The following is an 18,105-nucleotide window of genomic DNA, read 5'->3' as shown; positions in this document are numbered from 1 at the left end:
ACAGGGTGCCCACAACTGTCCCAGGGGTTCTCCCAACATCCAGCATGTTTCAAAGCCACGGGAACAGAAACGACGATGAGAGCAACGGTGACTTCACCGGCTCGGGAGTCGGCTCCCAGGGCCTCGACATCCTCACGTGGCTTCTGTGGAAGGTGTGGGCTCAGCAAGTCAGGGAGGAACCTACACTTGTGTCTAAAATACCCACACGACAGACTTCACCCTCTTTTGGGGGATGATTTCCTGGCACTGCCTCAGCCAAGAACAGCTTCATTTTCCTGCAAGATATTGGGGCCAAGGAAGACAAGCACCGCAGGTGACCCACACAGGTCAGAGGGATAGTCCTTCACAGTAGGGACGGGAGGTTAAAGACGGGAGCTGGTGCGGCCTAAATAAAATTCTGAGCACACTTTCAAGGTTCCTTTTACCTACACTTCCTGACTAGGAGACACCACCGGGAGAGGTGGCAGTGTAAGGCTATGCCGAGTCAGGAGCAGGGCCCGCTCTCCCACGGGACAATCCCTCGGCTCTCCTATTTGGGGCTTTTCATGAGAACACAGTACGTAGAACCAGCTCTCCAGTATACCCCATGCTCAGTGACAAAGCGGGAAAATTAGAGTCGTGGAGGGGAGTTTAAGTTCGAAGATATTCAGAAACATCGTGTGTGGCAGGAGCCCCCGTTGCAGAGAGTGTAGGTGACCACGTCCCTCGACGCAATCTCCACCATTGAAGACAAGATGCTAGAATCGTCAATACAGGAACTGTTTGTGATGGGAGATTCTAAGCCTCCACGTACCTATGCAAACACAGTTATAGAAGCACGGAGTCGCGTGTTGTGGGAACATGAGCTCCCAAGACAGACCAAGTCGTGCCCGTGTGGGTTCACAGGAAAGCTCTGCCCCCCCTGGTTTGTCTCTGCCCTTCAAAAGACCAATTTCACACCAACATTAAGAGATGTGCTTCTGGTGCCCAGAAACTTTCACGGTCTTGGCCCCCATCTCTGCTCTTTTCCACTTACATCATTCTGAAAAGTGTAGCCAATGAAGAGTGAAGCCCACACAGGGGACTGTAAGAAACACAGACAACCCAAATGAAAACAAAAGGAAAATCACCTTTGGGAAAAGGGAGACAGAAGGACACTGGTGACTCATACCACAAAATCGGGTTGGTCTCCCAGAGGTCTCATCGGCATATCCATCATCCTGGGGTTTGGACACGGTTTGGCCTGCCAAAACTTTCCACATCTGAAAGAGCAGAGCCCAGGGTCAGGGACACCTGGGAGAAGGGCTCTCAGAGGCCACCCAACAAGCTCTCTGGCCACAGCTTGTCAGCTCTAAGCTCGGGGGGCTGGGCAGCCGGGCCAGCAAATGCACACGCACAACCCTGTGTGGGAATGACTACATCAGACACAAAAGCAACATCATGTGGGATTTCTAATACTGCTCTCAAAGGGCATCTGAGACCATCAGAAACATTCCAGTTTCAATTCGAGTGGGAAAGTGTTCTGGAGAACAAAGAGTCACCCGTGCATTTAAGTCATCCATTAAGAATACGTCCCTCCGGGGGAACCTGTGAGGCTTGCTCTGTTAAGCGTCCAACTTGGGCTCAGGTCATTATCTCGCCAATCGTGAGTCCTAAGCCCCCATCGGGCTCTGTGCTATCAGTGCAGAACCCACTTCAGAGCCTCTGTCTCCCTCTCTCTCTGCCCCTCCACCGTGTGGTGCTCTCTCTCTCTCTCTTTCTCTGTCTCTCTTTCAAAAATAAATATTCAAAAAGAAAGGAAAGCAAGAAATCAGCAAGGAAGAAAGCAAGCAAGAAAGCAAGAAAGCAAGCTAGCAGGAAAGAATTCACGCCTTCACTATGTCCTAACAACAGTGTTACCCAAACAGGAAGGAGCCCAACAACATGAGGGAATGCCAAATTACATGGCCTTTCTCACTTCAGAGAAACAACAGGACCCATTTTGATTTCAAGTACTTCCTGGAAGGGTAATAGTGACGTCCATAACTCGGGCTCTGGCACCTCCATTGTTTCAAGTGATTTATTGGAGGGCTGCTTCAACACCTCTGGGGAACTATCTGGCTCGTACAATGCAGACTTTTCTCCTACTGGGTAGCTCAGAGGATGGTCTGTCCGCTCTCTGACCAGCACATCAGAGCTGGAAGGGTCCATCTGGCACAGAGACAAGGGACAGTCGCCTCACACCTAAACAGGACAAGACTTTTCCCACGCGCAAATGTAATATCGAACTTTTAAGGGTATCAAGAGAAGCCTATGTATGAGAACCGACTCGTCTTCCACACCAGTGCTGGTAAAATTCCACCGGGGCCAGGAAGCAACTGAAAGTCTATTTGAAGTCGATCAAGCTGAAGCTCCACCCACGTGTCTGATCCGGGGACACCAGTAGGTGCTTTCTGGGGTGCCACACCTGTGCTCTGGTAGTTTGAATTCAGCCAGAACAATAGCCCGTCTGGACCCACCCCCTCCAGCTCCACTGGGTTTCCAAGTCCAAATCCGGGATGGCAGCGAGGGGCAAATCAGGGCTCAGCTGTCAAGTGTCCAGGTGGGACCTCTGTCACTGTCCCCTGAACGGGCAACAGTATGCCAGCAGGTAAGGCAGGATCCACACTGTCCCTTCAAAGCCACCACTTCAAAGCTCCACTCTGTCTAGGTGCCCCAAGACCAGCAAGAATTTCCCAGATGTAATCTGCTCTTGCCGCCTTTTAGACAGCAAACAGACTCAACTCTCAGCCCTGGGAGGGGAACCCAGACAGTGTCGTCCCAAGGAGCCCATTCACGAATGAAAGAACGGCTAACCGAAAGTTGTGTGATTTGCCCACAGTCTCTGCCTCTCCAGTCAAGTGGGTCCCACGGCCCTGAGCTGGACAGAGGCCACCCAACTGCAGGAATTCAGCCACCTGCAGTTCGGGCCGGAGGAAACGGTCACACGAATGGACAGGGGGAGCACCTGTGCCTCCTTCCTCACACCCGGCCTGGCAGCCCTGCCTACCGTCCACATGCTTCCTGCTCCCCAGCTCCAGAATTCTCTTTGGAAACTACAGGCAACACTGGAAACCGGGCTGGATTTTTTAAATGTGATTTAATTAATTAATCATTTGTTTTATTTATTTATTTATTTATTTACTAAATTCATACGTAATCTCTACACCTAACGTGGGGCTCAAACTCACGACCGTATGACCCCCAAATCAAGAGTCAAGGCTGTTCCAGCAGAGCCAGCCAGGCGCCCTCTTGATTATACCTTCCAAACAACAAAATATCCTCCCAGAAAATTTCTGTCCTGATCTGATCTTCGCACACCCAAAGGGAGCATCCCCTCCCTTTCCTTGCTCAGGGACTCACTCCTGTGTTCTGGGTGGAGGGAACACAATGGTGACAAGGGACATACCTTTCTGTTTTCTTTTTTGTTATAATTTTATTTTTTTTATTTTTGAAAATTTACGTCCAAATTGGTTAGCATATACTGCAACAATGATTTCAGGAGTACATTCCCTAGTGCCCTTTACCCATTTAGCCCATCCCCCCTTCTCACAACCCCTCCAGTATCCCTGTTTGTTCTCCATATTTCTGAGTCTCTTCTGTTTTGTCCCCCTCCCTGTTTTTATATTAGTTTTGTTTCCCTTCCCTTATGTTCATCCCTTTTGTCTCTTGAAGTCCTCATATGAGTGAAGTCATATGATTTTTTTCTTTCTCTGACGAATTTCACTTAGCATAATATCCTCCAGTTCCATCCATGTAGCTGCACATGGCAAGATTTCATTCATTTTGATAAGGCACAGACCTTTCTTCCAGGCGGAAGGTGAGGCTGTTCACAGGTCTCTCTCTGAAACCCAGCGATCCACTGAGGAACTCCCAGGCATCTGGAGGGATCCGTGTGTAACACGATGAAGAGTAAAAACGTCAGGAGGACGTCTGCCGCCAGGGCAAGTCGTCAGGCGTGCAGAACTTTTCAGGACTCCAGGACATCCTCCCACACTTCACACGGCTTTGTGAAGACATCCGAAGGAGGGAAGGAGGAAGTGCATTTGACTAACGAAATAGCTCAACTGGTTTTCAGACACATTGAGAAAATACAGAAAATAACACGTTTCCAAAGATTTGTAGCTGCATAACGTTTTCTCTTCCTGCAAACAGAAATCATTGCTGCAACCTGCCAGCATACATGGCCTCCAGTCTTTGTTCCTTGTAAATGAGGACTTTGCTACAAGTGATAAAATTCTATTACTGTGAGTTAAACACATACTCACACACGCAAACACACACACACACGCACCCACACACACACAAAAGGGCCACCAGGGTGGCACAGTAGGTTAAGCGTCTGACTTCGACTCAGGTCACGATCTCGAGCCCTTCGTCCAGCTCTGTGCTGTAAGCTAGGAGCCTGGAGCCTGCTTCTGATTCTGTGTCTCCCTCTCTCTCTGCTCCGCCACTGCTCACACCCCATCTTCCTCTCTAAAAAAGGAACAAACATTAATAAATAAATGAATAAATAAATAAATAAATAATTACATAACCCAAGGAAACCTCTCTGAAGGGACCGTGTTGCAGCTGGGAGACAACCTAGCACAGGGAATGCTGTCTGCATGAAAAGCAGGGAGCTTCTGGGAGCAAAGGGAAAGGCCGGCTGCAATTCTAATGAATAGTAATTGTTACTGCCCAGAGATCAAGACACCAATCCGTCAAGCCACCGACTCCCCACCAACTCCCAGAAATGATACAGCAGCCTCGACAGGCACCCCACGGTTAGACATTACAGAGCAGAGAAATAAAGTGCCCTCTTTGCCTAGAAACAAGCCAGTCTCAAGCATATGCCACTTACACCCACGAACCACTCTGTCACACACAAGAACCCCAGGGTCCCCGGCATCCCATCTACACATCCATGTCGACAAGCACATCACTGACGCTGACCCAGGCTCAAGGGGAGGCCTTAGACTCCACCTCTCAAAGGGAGTAGTAGCGAAGCCCCTACCTCCCATCGCGACATTGATGTCATCATAGGCCACCTCTCAGCAAGTCTACCATGTCACCACTTGTAGGACGCATCCTGATGTCACAGGAATCAAAATGTGAAAGCAGCGTCAAGATGGAATCGGCACTTGCACGCCGGTTTGTGATGGGAGACGTGTCTCCGCTGCCGGTGCAGCTCAAAGTTTGAACCCGGGCTACTTTACGTTCCAAAGTGAGGGCCAGGGAGCAGTCATTCCAGGCTGACATCATCTATCGCACGGAGGGGATCCCTAAACAACCACTAACGTTTTCTATTCTAGAAACTTCTGCACAAATGCCAAAGGAAGATGTACAGTAAACCCTCATGAATGCATCACCCATCTTCCACCAGTATCAACCCACAGGGTCACTTAATCATTGATGCATACCCTGACCTAACCCAGGGCGTCGCATTCCCAGAGGGTGGGTGAGGTCACGTGTAAATACTGAGACATACGGTGGCACCGTGAGCCCTTTGTGTTGTCCTCCTTGCAATCCACGTGGCTGAGCAATACATATCACTTCTTTACCTAGATGCCACCGGGTAAATCTGAAGTGGATGTGCCAGGGCTCACACTGGCCACAAATGAGTTTCTAGGGAAGCAAGGGGAGGAAACGGTTAGAATACTATCACATGGGGTAGGGAGGGGAGTAAAAACCAAGGTGGGGGCAGCCACAGTTTCTCTGGAAATAATGAGTGTGGTGGCACTTTGGGCAAAACGTTAAAAACAGGGGCCCCTGGGTGGCTCAGCTAGTTGAGTGTCCAACTTCCGTTCAGGTCATGATCTCACCATTGGTGAGTTCAAGCCCTGCGTCAGGCTCTGTACTGAAAGCCAAGAGCATGGAGCCTTTTTTGGATTCTATATCTCCCTCTATCTCTGCCCCTCCCCCAGTCGCATTCTGTGGGTGTGTCTGTCTCTCCCTCTCAAAAATAAACAAACATTAAAACATTTGAAAAAGTAACAAAACCAGGGTCACTCAGCTGCCACTCAGGGGAGTATACAACTCTTGTAGGAGGGTCATGGGTCTGTGCAGACGTTGCTTCAAATCTTAAAAAATAAATCGAAATTAGGGGCACCTGGGTGGCTCAGTCTGTTTAGCTTCTGACTCTTGATTTCAGCTCACATCATGATCTTTTTTGTTGGTGAGAGTTGTGTCCCATGTCGGGTTTGTGCTGACAGTGAGGAACCCGCTTGGGATTCTCTCTCCCTCTGTCTCTGCCCCTCCTCCTCTCTCTCTCTGTCCCTCTCAAAATGAACACAACTTTTACAAAATTTAAAGGTAACATAAAAAAGAAAATAAGGTGTTGGAGATGAAGACATCCTCAACCCTCTATTTGTGCAATGTGACAATCCTTTAGTCACTGCTTTAATTACAAGTTAAATTTTTTTATTTTTTTACGTTCATTTTGAGAGCAAGCACTTGCGTGAGCGGGGGAGGGGAGAGAGAGAATGCCAAGCAGGGTCCGTGCTGTCAGCGCAGAGACCGATGCCATGCTCAAACCCCACAAACCATGAGACTATGACCTGAGCCGAGATCAAGAGGCAGATGCTCAACCAACTGAGCCACACCGGCACCCGTAGTTAATGATTTTTAAAGCAACTTCCATTATTTTGTTCCCATTAGAAGTTTAAAAATAGCTTTTACTTAATTTTCCAAGAGCATCCTGGCCTGGAAACCAGAGCCATGGCTCCCAGGCCTGGAGGCTAAGCTGTGGGCCGCCCCCCAGCACCAGTGGAGAAAGGTTCTGTTTGCCTTCTCTGTGGATGGCTGGCCAGACGCACCAAAGACACTCCAAGCCAGTGGGACGGTGGCCACCGGTTGCACAGGAGAGGCCAACGTACCCTCTAACTGCTGGATGTGCCCCGATGCGTGTCTCCGAAACCCTGTGTGCAGCCTCTCCGTGGCGGGGAGGGAAGGAACCGTCCCAGGGTCGCCTGAGCGACAGGGATCTTGTGCCAGAGCCTCTTGAGTTGGCCTGGTGGTGGCTGCCAGCCCCCAGTGCGGGCAGACCCTCCCGCCTGCCACACTGGCTGGTATAAGACTCAGCACTGGGTCTGAGCTTCGGGAGAAGCAGCCTAGTGGGTTCCAGGGGCTGAGACGATGGGGAAGGATGCAGCCCTGGGCACTTCTTGGGACCTTGAGAGGACAGCAGCAGGACAGGAAAGCCCACACAGAGGGTGGAAGAGGAGTGGAGACTGGGTGGAAAGCACGCGCCTGTACACACATGCGCACACGCACACACTCCAGTCTCCTGGGGTCCTGGAGGAAGAGCAGCCTCAGCTGGCCCTGACCGTGGAAGAGTCGCCCTGCCCTGTTGGCCTATTGCCTGGGCCCCCGGCTGCACTGATTCCGGGGCCGCTACCCTGGGGTCTGGACACTTGGCCCTCCTGTGGAGGACACCCCTGTCCTGAACTGCCACTTCCAGCTGTGGTATTCTATCAGCTGGTTTCCACACTACTACTTCCACGTGGCAGAAGTGCCTTCATGGCCCCGAGCACCAGAGAAAACCACGGCAGCCACTTCTCAAGTCAAGGCAGCTTATTCTCACAAGTCTTTATTGGCAGTGAGAAACGCTCCACTACTGCCTTGAAAGCCAGCAATAAATAATGCCGTGATAAAACGAGTTCAAAGTAGACGGTACCTACTCTGTCATACAATCAGGAAGTTCACAAAAGATGAATAGAAAACACAGGGAAACTGTCAAACGTCCAATGAAAAGCAGAAACGACATGTAAAGAGACGTGTCGTTTCTATCTCTGTCCCAGCTGCATAAGAAATAAGGCTCCATGATCTGAGCACATTCCTTGGTGGCTTTTTTATATGCCACCTCAAAATTATAAGTTACGTTGGCTACTCTAACCTGAAATGGCTCTCTCCTCAAAATCTACACATGGAAATGGGGCGCCTGGGTGGCTCAGTCACTTACGCGTCCGACTTCAGCTCAGGTCATGATCTCACAGTTCGTGAGTTCGAGCCCCACGCCCGGCCCCGTGCTGACAGACAGCTCAGAGCCTGGAGCCTGCTTCGGATTGTGTGTCTTCTCCTGTCTCTGCGGCATCCATGCTCATGCTCTGTCTCTCTCTCTGTCTTTCAATAATAAAGAAACATTAAAAAAAATTAAATAAAATCTACAAATGGAGAATGAGGTCCACTCCTTAAACTTGTTTACAAACAAATCTAAACAGCTGATTTCCGTAAGAACAATAAGGCCTTTATTAGGGTTGCACTCCATTGTTTCCAGGATCTTGCATCTTGCTCTGTGCTGAGCACCCAGCGCCCTGGCCCGAGGTGGGAGACCAGTGCACCCTGATTGGTCCTCTGAGAGTTCTGCTGCCAGGGGTCTAAGGTTCGGGTTGGGGGAGAGAAGGGGGTGGGCAGGGTTCCGGGGAAGAGGTGGCCAGGTTGCCCCACCCAGGCTTTCTGGGGTCTCGGCTCCCAGGTTGTGCGGGTCACTCCAGGCAAACTGCCCAGGCCCCCAGGGACCAGGCTCAGAAAGAGCATACCGGCCCTGGGAGATTTTCACAGTGTTTCAATCAGCTTTGCACTCCAAGTTTCATTAGCTGATAGTCAACACCAGATATTTTTAATCTCTTCACACTGCACAAGAAAGCATTTCTTGCTAGAAAAAGTGTAGTTAAGGTGAGTCATTAAAACACAACGACAATTGCTGCAAATTAAGTCTGCTTATATCAAAACCATGGTTGTAGAGCTAAGGGACATTCGTAAAGGATAATGCAGGCTGTGTCACGGTGATTTTACAAACATGGTAAAATCCTTTTCTCTGTCAGGGTTTCTTAACAAACAATTAAACAATGATAATTACAATACATGCACAGGTTATAAAAGACCGTATTTGTCGTAGGATTCATACATACAGCCATGACAGTACATTCATTTGAAAGACTAAACTGAGATATAAGAACATCAATTGATTCCAAAGGATATTTATAGCCCGGATATACATGAAAGTCAGGAACTCTCTATAGGGAGTGACAAATTTACAGAAATGTACGAAACATTAAATGCTAAATGAGTTTCTCTATCCTATTCACGAATTTTTCAGTAATCAAACACTGTAATAAAATATCTCAGGGTCCATATAACAAGGATTAACAGATGAAAGATCTGGTTGAAGTTTCAAATGTAGTCACTGCTGGGCTCAGCGTGCTGCAAGACCATCGGGAGAAGCAGTGTGGGTAAACTGCAAGATAAAAGGAAAGAATCAGTCTTAAGACAGCCCGAAAAGCACCTTCCGGGGCCCCAGGTGGGGCCTAGCGCGTGTCCCCCCTCCCCAAAGACCTTCCTGGCTGAAGAGATTTGAGAATCTAGAGAAAATATGAAGCATTTTGCATTATCAATGAGAATTATTCGATTGAGTTCCTACTGGCTTAAGACTGAAAGTTCCCAAATTAAAAAAAACAAGATGAAGGAATCAATCAACTATTCTTTTATTTTGTCAGGATTTTAAGTAATCTCCACTCCAAAATGGGGCTCAAACTCACTACCCTAAGTTCAAGTGTCATAGGCTCCACCTGGCCTCCAGCCAGGAGCTCCCAACAATCAAACACTGTGGCTGAGACAGGAAAACAGGATGAGAGCAGAACAAAGCCCACCCCTGGAGGTCCTCAGAGCAGGGAGAAGAGGGCCGGGCTCCGGGGCCCACACCCGAAATCTCCATGTTCAAACTCAGCGCCTCAGAGGGCAATGTGCTTCCGCTTTCAAAAGCTAATCTCAACTGAGAGGCCACCAGTGTCACTCATGTGAGGACGAGAATCCTCTTGGGCCTGGTCCATTCAAGAAGGTGTGCGTAAAACAAGCCAGCCAGGGCCTGTTGACCCGGGAGCTCCACCAGACCAGGCAAAGGCCAGTGCCACTTGCTCCCGAACGACCGGGAAGGTCAGCTCAGACCTGGAAAATTTCCTACTGCTCCAACAGCAATCCTGCCTCCCTACCAAAAAAGACATTAGCAGACACTGAACCCAAACTTCTTTTTTTACGAAAAGAGTGGAAATACAGTTTTCTCCGGAAAAACTGAGAACACACCAACCTCTTTAAGTGTAAGCACACAAACACCAGAATCCTCTTAGCAGGTGTAGAGAAGCTCGTGTGTGTGTGTGTGTGTGTATGTGTGTGCGTGTGTGTGTGTGCGTGTGTGTGTGTGTTTGTGAGTCTATGTGCGTCTGCGTGTCTGTGTATTTCTGAAAGTCCCTAAGTGAGCCTGCTGCGGCTCTCCTGGCTCACATGGACATTGCGCAGACAGGACACAGGGTGTCCGACTGTGGCCTGCACGGACGGTGCCCTCTACTCACCAACAGGAGGCGTCGGCAGGATTAAGACACGACTGGCTGAATCCAGCCTCTGTGGTGCAGATACTATGCCTGCTCCAAGCAACACAAGGGGCAGCGTGCAAATGCAGTATGCGGTTAGTCTTTTTTTTTCAACGTTTTTTTTTTTTTTTATTTTTTTATTTTTGGGACAGAGAGAGACAGAGCATGAACGGGGGAGGGGCAGAGAGAGAGGGAGACACAGAATCGGAAACAGGCTCCAGGCTCCGAGCCATCAGCCCAGAGCCTGACGCGGGGCTCGAACTCACGGACTGCGAGATCGTGACCTGGCTGAAGTCGGACGCTTAACCGACTGCGCCACCCAGGCGCCCCTTGCGGTTAGTCTTAAAATAGCACATGAGGGCACAAATACAGCCCCACACATTCTAAACCACAGCAGCAACCACTGAGGGCTCCCGGGGCACTTCTGAGTGGGGTTCTCTCCACCCGCAAGCAGCCGGGGGAGTCCCCGGGAGTTCACTCTCAAATAGCAAAGGGGCAGTAGAGGCCATGAAAACACTTTCGCCGTGTCCATCTGCCATCTTGTGAAAGAGGGGCCAGGGCTGCCCATCACATACGTAGCTCTGCAAGTGACGCTCTGAGGCTGGTCCAACGCTCTGAGGACACCCACGATGCCTAGTTGTAGTAGTGGAGAGAATACGCTAATATTCCATCAGATAGAAATGTTAAAAAAAAATCTCAATCATTGTGAAACTTTGATAAGCAGAAGTCAGGAGTAATCTTAGATCATCCGAGCCTGAGCATGCCACAGCATCTGAACGCCTTGTTACATATTAAGTCGGCCATTCTCCATCAGTGTTCACATTCCAACCCAAGAGCCTCCCATACCTCCGCCAAGAGGCTGGGGCAGAGCAGCACGTCACATACAGACCGGCAACATCTTCTTTGGCTGCATAGAGGACAGAGAGGAAGTGACCCAGAAGTCTGCAGGGAGAGTCTCTGCTGACTCAGCAGGTAAGTCAAGAGTGTCTTGATCTACATTGCTATCTCTAAGAAGGTGCCCTCCTGAAGCTTCTATCATCATCCTGGGAAATTACAGGACACATTGTGAAATAAAAACCAAAACTATATAGTAAGGTTACCAGCCCTTTAAAATGACCGCACTCTGCAAGTTTGTTTACACCTGTTTACCCCCATTCCTGACAGCCATTGGGGGCCCCCTGCCCAGATGGCTGCCCCAGGCGGTAAAGGGAGGCAGGGCCGTATTTGTGCCAGGACACTGACTGGGCACAAGTCAGGACACTCCTGGGCTGACTGGACCTGCCGCACTGTCTTTGTGAAATCACCTTCCTGCTATAGAAGATACTACCTTTTGGTTTTCAAAACAGTCTTTAAGCTGCGGACAGTGCTACACGCTAGGACGGTCCCACCACACCCTTTCACATGTCCTATTCTCGTCACACTTGAGTGTTCTTATGGCAATGAAGACAGTCTTAAGTAGTGGTGTGGGAGTAAATCAGTCCTGCTGTTGTATAAGGAGAAATCAACACTTCGTGTCTTTTTAAATAAACGACTGTAACCTTCTCCCAGAGCACAGGGCCCTGGACTGCAGAGAGACCTCCGGCCGCCCCCAAACACAACTTACAGGCTCTATTGCCAGGCTGCCATCAACGTGTTATGATGTGAAAAATATTTCTCAAGACTATCAAAAGTCAAATATCAAAAGGAAAGAAACCAAACTCCTCACCTCTGTTAAAATATTGGTTTCTCAATAGCTCATTGGTTTGGTAGTTTTTTAAGTTTTTGTAGGTACATTAATTTATTTTTGAAAGAGACAGAAACAGTATGAGTTGCGGAAGGGCAGAGAGCTAGGGAGAGAGAGAATCCGAAGCAGAATCGCCATTGTCACCGCTGAGCCCAATGGGAGGCTCAAACTCACGAAGTGTGAGATCCTGACCTGAGCTGAAAGCAAGACTCAGATGCTTAAATGATTGAGCTACCAGGCGCCCCTGTTTGTTAGATTTTCAGAGAGAGAGGGAGAAAGTGAGAACGATTGTGTGTGAGCGAGAGAGGGGCCGATGGAAAGGGTGACAGAGGACCCAAAGCAGGCTCCACGCAGACAGCAGCCAGCCCAATGCTGGCCTCAGACTCACAAGCAGTGTGATCCTGACCTGAGCCAAAGTCAGACACTCAACCAACTGAGCCACACAGGCGCCCCAAAGCTCATTTGTTAATAAATTAAGAGTGAAGCTTAACTTGTAAGGTAAAATTATCTCCACATTTGGAAGAGTAGTCTGGTACATGATTCCTACAAACATAATAATCTACGTTCCTTTTTCTTTTTTTTTTTTTTTAAGATTTTACTTTTAGGAAATCTCTACCCCCAACACAGGGCTCAAAGTGACAACCCAGAGATTATGAGTCACGCTGTCCTCCGACTCAGCCAGCCAGGCACCCCCAAATATAATACTTAACAGTTAACGCAAATTTAGATATCATTAGCCCGAAAACTTATTTCACCGACCCTTTGGTCAGTCCCCATGACCAAAAGGTGGTTCAACTCCCATTCCAAGATAGCACGAGCCTGAAATCACGAGCAAACACCCCAAAAGTTATGTCAATCTAAAGGATGATGACATATTGCACTTGCGTTGAAACCAAGACTTCAAACTCAAAACAATATCCATTGAATCCTAATAGTGTATTTTCAATCAGAGATGTTAACGTGGAGTCCATTAATGGGCTTGATTTACTTATCTTTGAGAGGCAGAGAGACAGCACGAGCAGGGGAGGGCCAGCGAGAGATGGAGAGAGAGAATCCCAAACAGACTCCATGTTGTCGGCACGGAGCCCGACTTGGGGCTCGACGCCACCAACTATGAGATCATGACCTGAGCCCAAAGCAAGGGTCGAGCGCCGAATCATCTGAGCCCCCCAGGAAGCCCACAGGAATGGGCCTTTGGGGAGAGGGGTCCATGCTCTCCGGGAAATTAGACAAGGGTGTCGTGGAGGGGGATTTGCAGTGGGGACACTGAGGGCATTCCCAAAGGTGTTCAGTGTTCTGTAGAAGGATCAAAAGATTCCTGATTCTCCATTGAGCCCATGAGTCAAACAGAATTCCACAGGGAAATCAGAAACAGAAGCCATGAAACTTCCACGTGGCACACGAAGTAAGAGTGTTTCTCTCTCCACATAAGAGCTAAATGCACGCCAGTCTCACGAGCCTGTGAGGGGAAGGGACAGGCAGAGCTCAGGCAGGAGGAGGTAGCACCGAGGACTCTGTGCCACACAGCACAGACCGGGCCTGGGGAGAGAGGACTAGCTGTGCGGTGAAGCTACGCGCTGCCTTGCTCCAATACAGGTTGCAGGGTCTCCAGCAGGAGAGCAGTGGGCGGGTGCGGACGGCCCGGTGTCACCTGTGTGTTCTGGGTCGGGTTCTGCACCAGAAGCGCCAGGGCGGTGACATCGAAGGTCCCATCTGAGGCCATCAACGTGCCGTGAACTCCACTGTCTACGCGATTGTTGGCATCCGCTTTAAGGCCAATCGATAGGACCCAGCGAATCACTGGGTCCTTCCTCCAAACCAGCACCTCTGCCGACAGTCAACACCCATGGCCACGGTGGCTGCCAAAAGCTCTCTCCATCACAACCACACCCTGTAATGCAGGACAAGGATCTCTGCTGTGTGCCCGAAGCCTATGCTTCAGCTGCACACTCCGGGTGTTCTGGAAAACCTTCCTCCCGTCAGACAACACTGTTGGCCCCGTGCCTGGGCACCTTGTCACTTCAACACAAACGTCTCAGTTCTAATCGCAAAGCCCGCTTTGTGGACTCAGTTGAAAATCAGAGAGACCTGAAAAGACTCCCCAGCATATTAAGAGACTGTGACGGGATACCTCACGTTCATGCAAAGTAACAAAGATTGCATTTGCTTTAGGAGACATGGAAAAATCACCAGATGATTCACTAGTTACTTCTGGTGAAAGACTGCTTCTGTCAACTGTGAAGAGATTTAAAAGGAAGTACACACTACAGGAAACACATTTACCCAATTCATTTCCAAGGTCTTTCACTAGGTAAAATAGCAGTTGTTCAAACGCACGGACACGCTTCAAACATTTGCAGATCCTTATTACATTTCTCTGTTACATACCTTATAATTAAATTATGTATATACACAACGTGTATCACAAAGGTTGGCTTCTGGCTTTTCTTGTGATTCACAATAACTCAATCACAGCTAGGCTATCCTTCAACTGGGCCATCCCCGCTGCCCCTTTTTCTCAAGTTTATTGATTTTTGAGAGAGACACAGACAGAGACAGAGACAGAGACACAGCAAGAAAATGGGGGAGTGGCAGACGAAGGGAGGGAGGGACAGAATCCCACCTAGGCTCCACACTGTCAGCGCAGAACACGACAAAGGGCTCGAACCCACGGACCGTGACATCATGAGCTGAGCTGAAGTCGGAGCCTTAACCGGACGAGCCCTCCAGACGCCCCTCGCTTCTGGATTTTCAATCGGCCCCCAGCACCGAACTCTGTGCTGAAGAACCAGAGTTACAAGCCCACATCCTGGAGGCATGGAAGACTCGTCTGCCTTTTGTGGTTAGTTACTTCCTCAGCTTTCAGACACCCAATTCCTTGCTGTGGCTGCGCCCCTCCCGGTTACAGAACTCTGCCTCCTCCGTGCGGTAAGATGGACGAGCACTGTGACCGCCAGGGACCAAGCCTACTGAGCAGGGTCCCGATTTCCCTCAAGGACTCAATTCTCGACACCACACAAGATTTTCCAATCACCTGCTCCAATGGAAACCTCAGGTGAGTGCTTCCCAGCCTTACAGTTAGAGTCCACTCAAAGACATTGAGAAATCTGTGGAATTCTACAGGGAGTAGGCACACGTATGAGGTCTCCTAACCTGTGACTGACAACACGCGTCTCACAGGACATAAACGAAGCAGTGAGGTGGTCGTTCGTAACAAGAATCGTGCCATCAAATACGACGTGACCACGGCCGTGACTGAGACTCATTCTCCTGAGGCGGACATTGTCAACACTAGGCACCTTTCGTGGAGCCTTATGGGGCTCTACCTCACCGCCACCTCCCTGAGAACTTCACTCCTCATAGCCCACTGTACCCAGAAGCCTTACCAGAAACAGTCGGTTAACACATATTTTATAAGTGACGTGTATATGCTGCATTCCTTCATAAAACAAGGTAAATGTGATTAAGAAAACCATAAAGAAGAGAAAATACATTTACAACACTCTACTGGATGGAAACACATAACTTACATATAAGTGGACCTGATCTTCAAACCCCGGCTGTTCAAGGGTCAACCGTATGTTTCTGGGACTGGCCATGCATGTCCACAGAGACCACAGTATGATCCACTCTCAGACACTGCGTTATACCTATGGTAACACAGAACCCAAGTGAGCGATTTGAACATCTCAGCCCCGGAGAAAGTCACCTACACACACTCTGTGAAACTGAATCAAATGCTGGGGCAAACAACTCAATAAACGCTGTCCTCGTATGACCAAGTACTTAACCCATACCTCCTGAAGATGACAAAATAAACGCAGGAAACACAGTGAAATGTTTTGGCCAATTTTTGTGACCTCTGGACTTACAAGACATACACATTTCTGGGAGCAGTGGGTGTGAGAGCCAGAGGGCACTACCACGAATCTTAATGTTTTCATTACAGAAAGTATAAGGTTGTGGAAGAAAACACACTGGCAACATCCAAGGGACCGAATTTTCCCAGCATGGTTCCAGGAGCAAAAGGCCCTGGAGGCCTTTTTATGTCCGTGGAGGACATAATACTGCTTTGCAGCTATAGAGTGTATTGAACAAACGAACAGCTCCTGCTTTCAAAACAGGTACAGCTGAAAAGTGCTCAGCAAGGTGACAAGAAACACAATGCTTATTTTTTAAAGTTTTTGGTGTTTTTCAACTTGTCCGCCCAATTTGCTGAGTCCCAGGGCACCTTGGGAAGGGTTTTCAATTCAGTGGCTCCAATTCAGTGCCTGTGGGGAAGCAGAGTGATGAAATGGGAGGTGGGGGGTGTCAACGGCCACGTGAGGTCTCCCGACACGGGGAGGGGTCTGCAGGCAGAGACACCACGGATCTAGAGGAATGAGGCCAGTAAGACCACCCACACGCTGCAAACAGGCAGGGGACACCAACCTGGTCATGCAGGCTCGTCGCTGGCGTGGCTGGGGTGGACCTTTTGTTTTCTGGCGAGCAACCAGCGGATGGATTTTGTGATGCCCTTCTTCTTGGGGGCGTTGTTCAGTGAGTCCTGGTTATTGCTAGTGTTGCTGAGGTTGCTCGAGGGGCCATCCTGAGAGGCTGTGGAACTGGGGGACGCACAGGAGAGCATCTTCCACGCGTGCTCTTCGCACGACACACCGCCCCACGTGATTAGAAGCACAATCCCCCAGCTTCTAGGGAGGGCTGCGCCCTGGGAGCTGACACTGTCTCCCTCCCAAGTATATCTGGAGTCCAAGCACCTTGGGTGGAGAACGCTCAGCACCCCTCCCTGGCCGTGACCCGGGAGCACGGAGGACATGCACACCTGAGCCACCCCAGGACGTGGTGCGAGTAACAGAGAGGCTGCTGGAGCTGCCTGGTGGGGGTGGGGGGAAGAGAGCATGGCTCCTGACAACCCCACAGGGCACAGTGCAGCCCAGGAGAGGAGCCCTAGGGAGCATGTCACCCAGGATCCACCGGGAGGAAAAGGCAGGTCTCAGGACTGCTGGTGTGTAGGATCTGAGCAAACGAGGTTGCCCTACAGCCACCAGCATCACAAGACTCTGGTCTTTCCCACCTGCCTTTTGCCCTGCTGGCCACACCCAGGGCACCCAGGCAGGTATCCCAAGAACACCGTGCACGTAAACTCAGTTCATTGGCCTTTCTTTGGAATCGCTGTTCCGACCCTTTCTCCCCCATGGAGAGATCAAAGGGTTCTCAGAGCTGAAAACCAGCCCACAGGCATATCTCCTACGATGCCTGTGCCCCTTACTTTGTGGCGTCCCTGATGTCCTCGTGGCTGGCCTTGGGCAGTGCCCCTTGCTGCAGCCTGTCCAAGCTCAGGGACCTCTGGGAAGAAGGAGCTGATGGTTCACATCGTGTCCTTGCCACACTATCTTGTGACTCTTCCTCCAAAGGCAGCAACTGTGGGGTGGAGAGGAGAGTGACATGAGTTCACCGTGCACCCAGACAGAGGAGCACACAACCCTGAAATGACAGCCAGCAACTCATTTGAAAAGCTATGAGCTGTGCTTTCTGCAGCGTCCAAAACGACTTCCTAGGATCGGCCTAACGCCAGGCGAAAGGGTGGATTCGCGTCCGGGCAGTGGGCCCACTGAGACCCCCAGCCCATCTGCACCGAGGTGTGTACCTTCCCCAGGACCTCGCACCACCAGGAGACCGGCCACAGAAGGTAGAGGTGGAGACCCAGACCATGTCACCATACACCACGGCCAGCTGAGAAGGAAGGTACTTGGTTCCTGAGGCCATTCAGCGCAAACCCTGGTGAGCACGGAGCCCTCCCATGCACGATTGTGCAAAGCTCTTTGTTTGGGGGAAATGGAGCGAGCTTGTGGCCTAATCCACTGTCACTTCTGGTAGCGATGCAAGGCTGGAATCTACAGGGACGTGTGTAAAATGACAAGGCACCCAACCCCCTGACCCCACACTCGGGTCTGACTTCTGCTTCTCGGGGACATTTCGGTTGAGGTTACAAACTGACGGACTCATCGGCATCTTACAGACAGTCTGCTCGACAGGGTGGAG

General features: G+C 50.0%; 1 long non-coding RNA gene and 1 pseudogene across 1 annotated transcript; one reads left to right on the top strand and one right to left on the bottom strand.

The window, feature by feature from the left end:
- LOC131492390 (src substrate cortactin-like) overlaps window positions 1-317 on the top strand; it is a 62,178-nt pseudogene extending 61,861 nt beyond the window's left edge.
- An 8,257-nt stretch (window positions 318-8,574) lies between these two features.
- On the bottom strand, window positions 8,575-16,659 carry LOC131492641 (uncharacterized). Its single transcript, XR_009252208.1, has 2 exons — window positions 16,495-16,659; window positions 8,575-9,214 (listed from the first exon to the last, which is right to left on the bottom strand). It is a non-coding gene; the product is annotated as an uncharacterized LOC131492641 (long non-coding RNA).
- Window positions 16,660-18,105: the final 1,446 nt, after the last annotated feature.

This window comes from Neofelis nebulosa, chromosome 13, assembly GCF_028018385.1.
Source record: "Neofelis nebulosa isolate mNeoNeb1 chromosome 13, mNeoNeb1.pri, whole genome shotgun sequence".
NCBI classification, from domain to species: Eukaryota; Metazoa; Chordata; class Mammalia; order Carnivora; family Felidae; genus Neofelis; species Neofelis nebulosa.
This window is presented reverse-complemented; position numbering and strand designations above follow the sequence as displayed.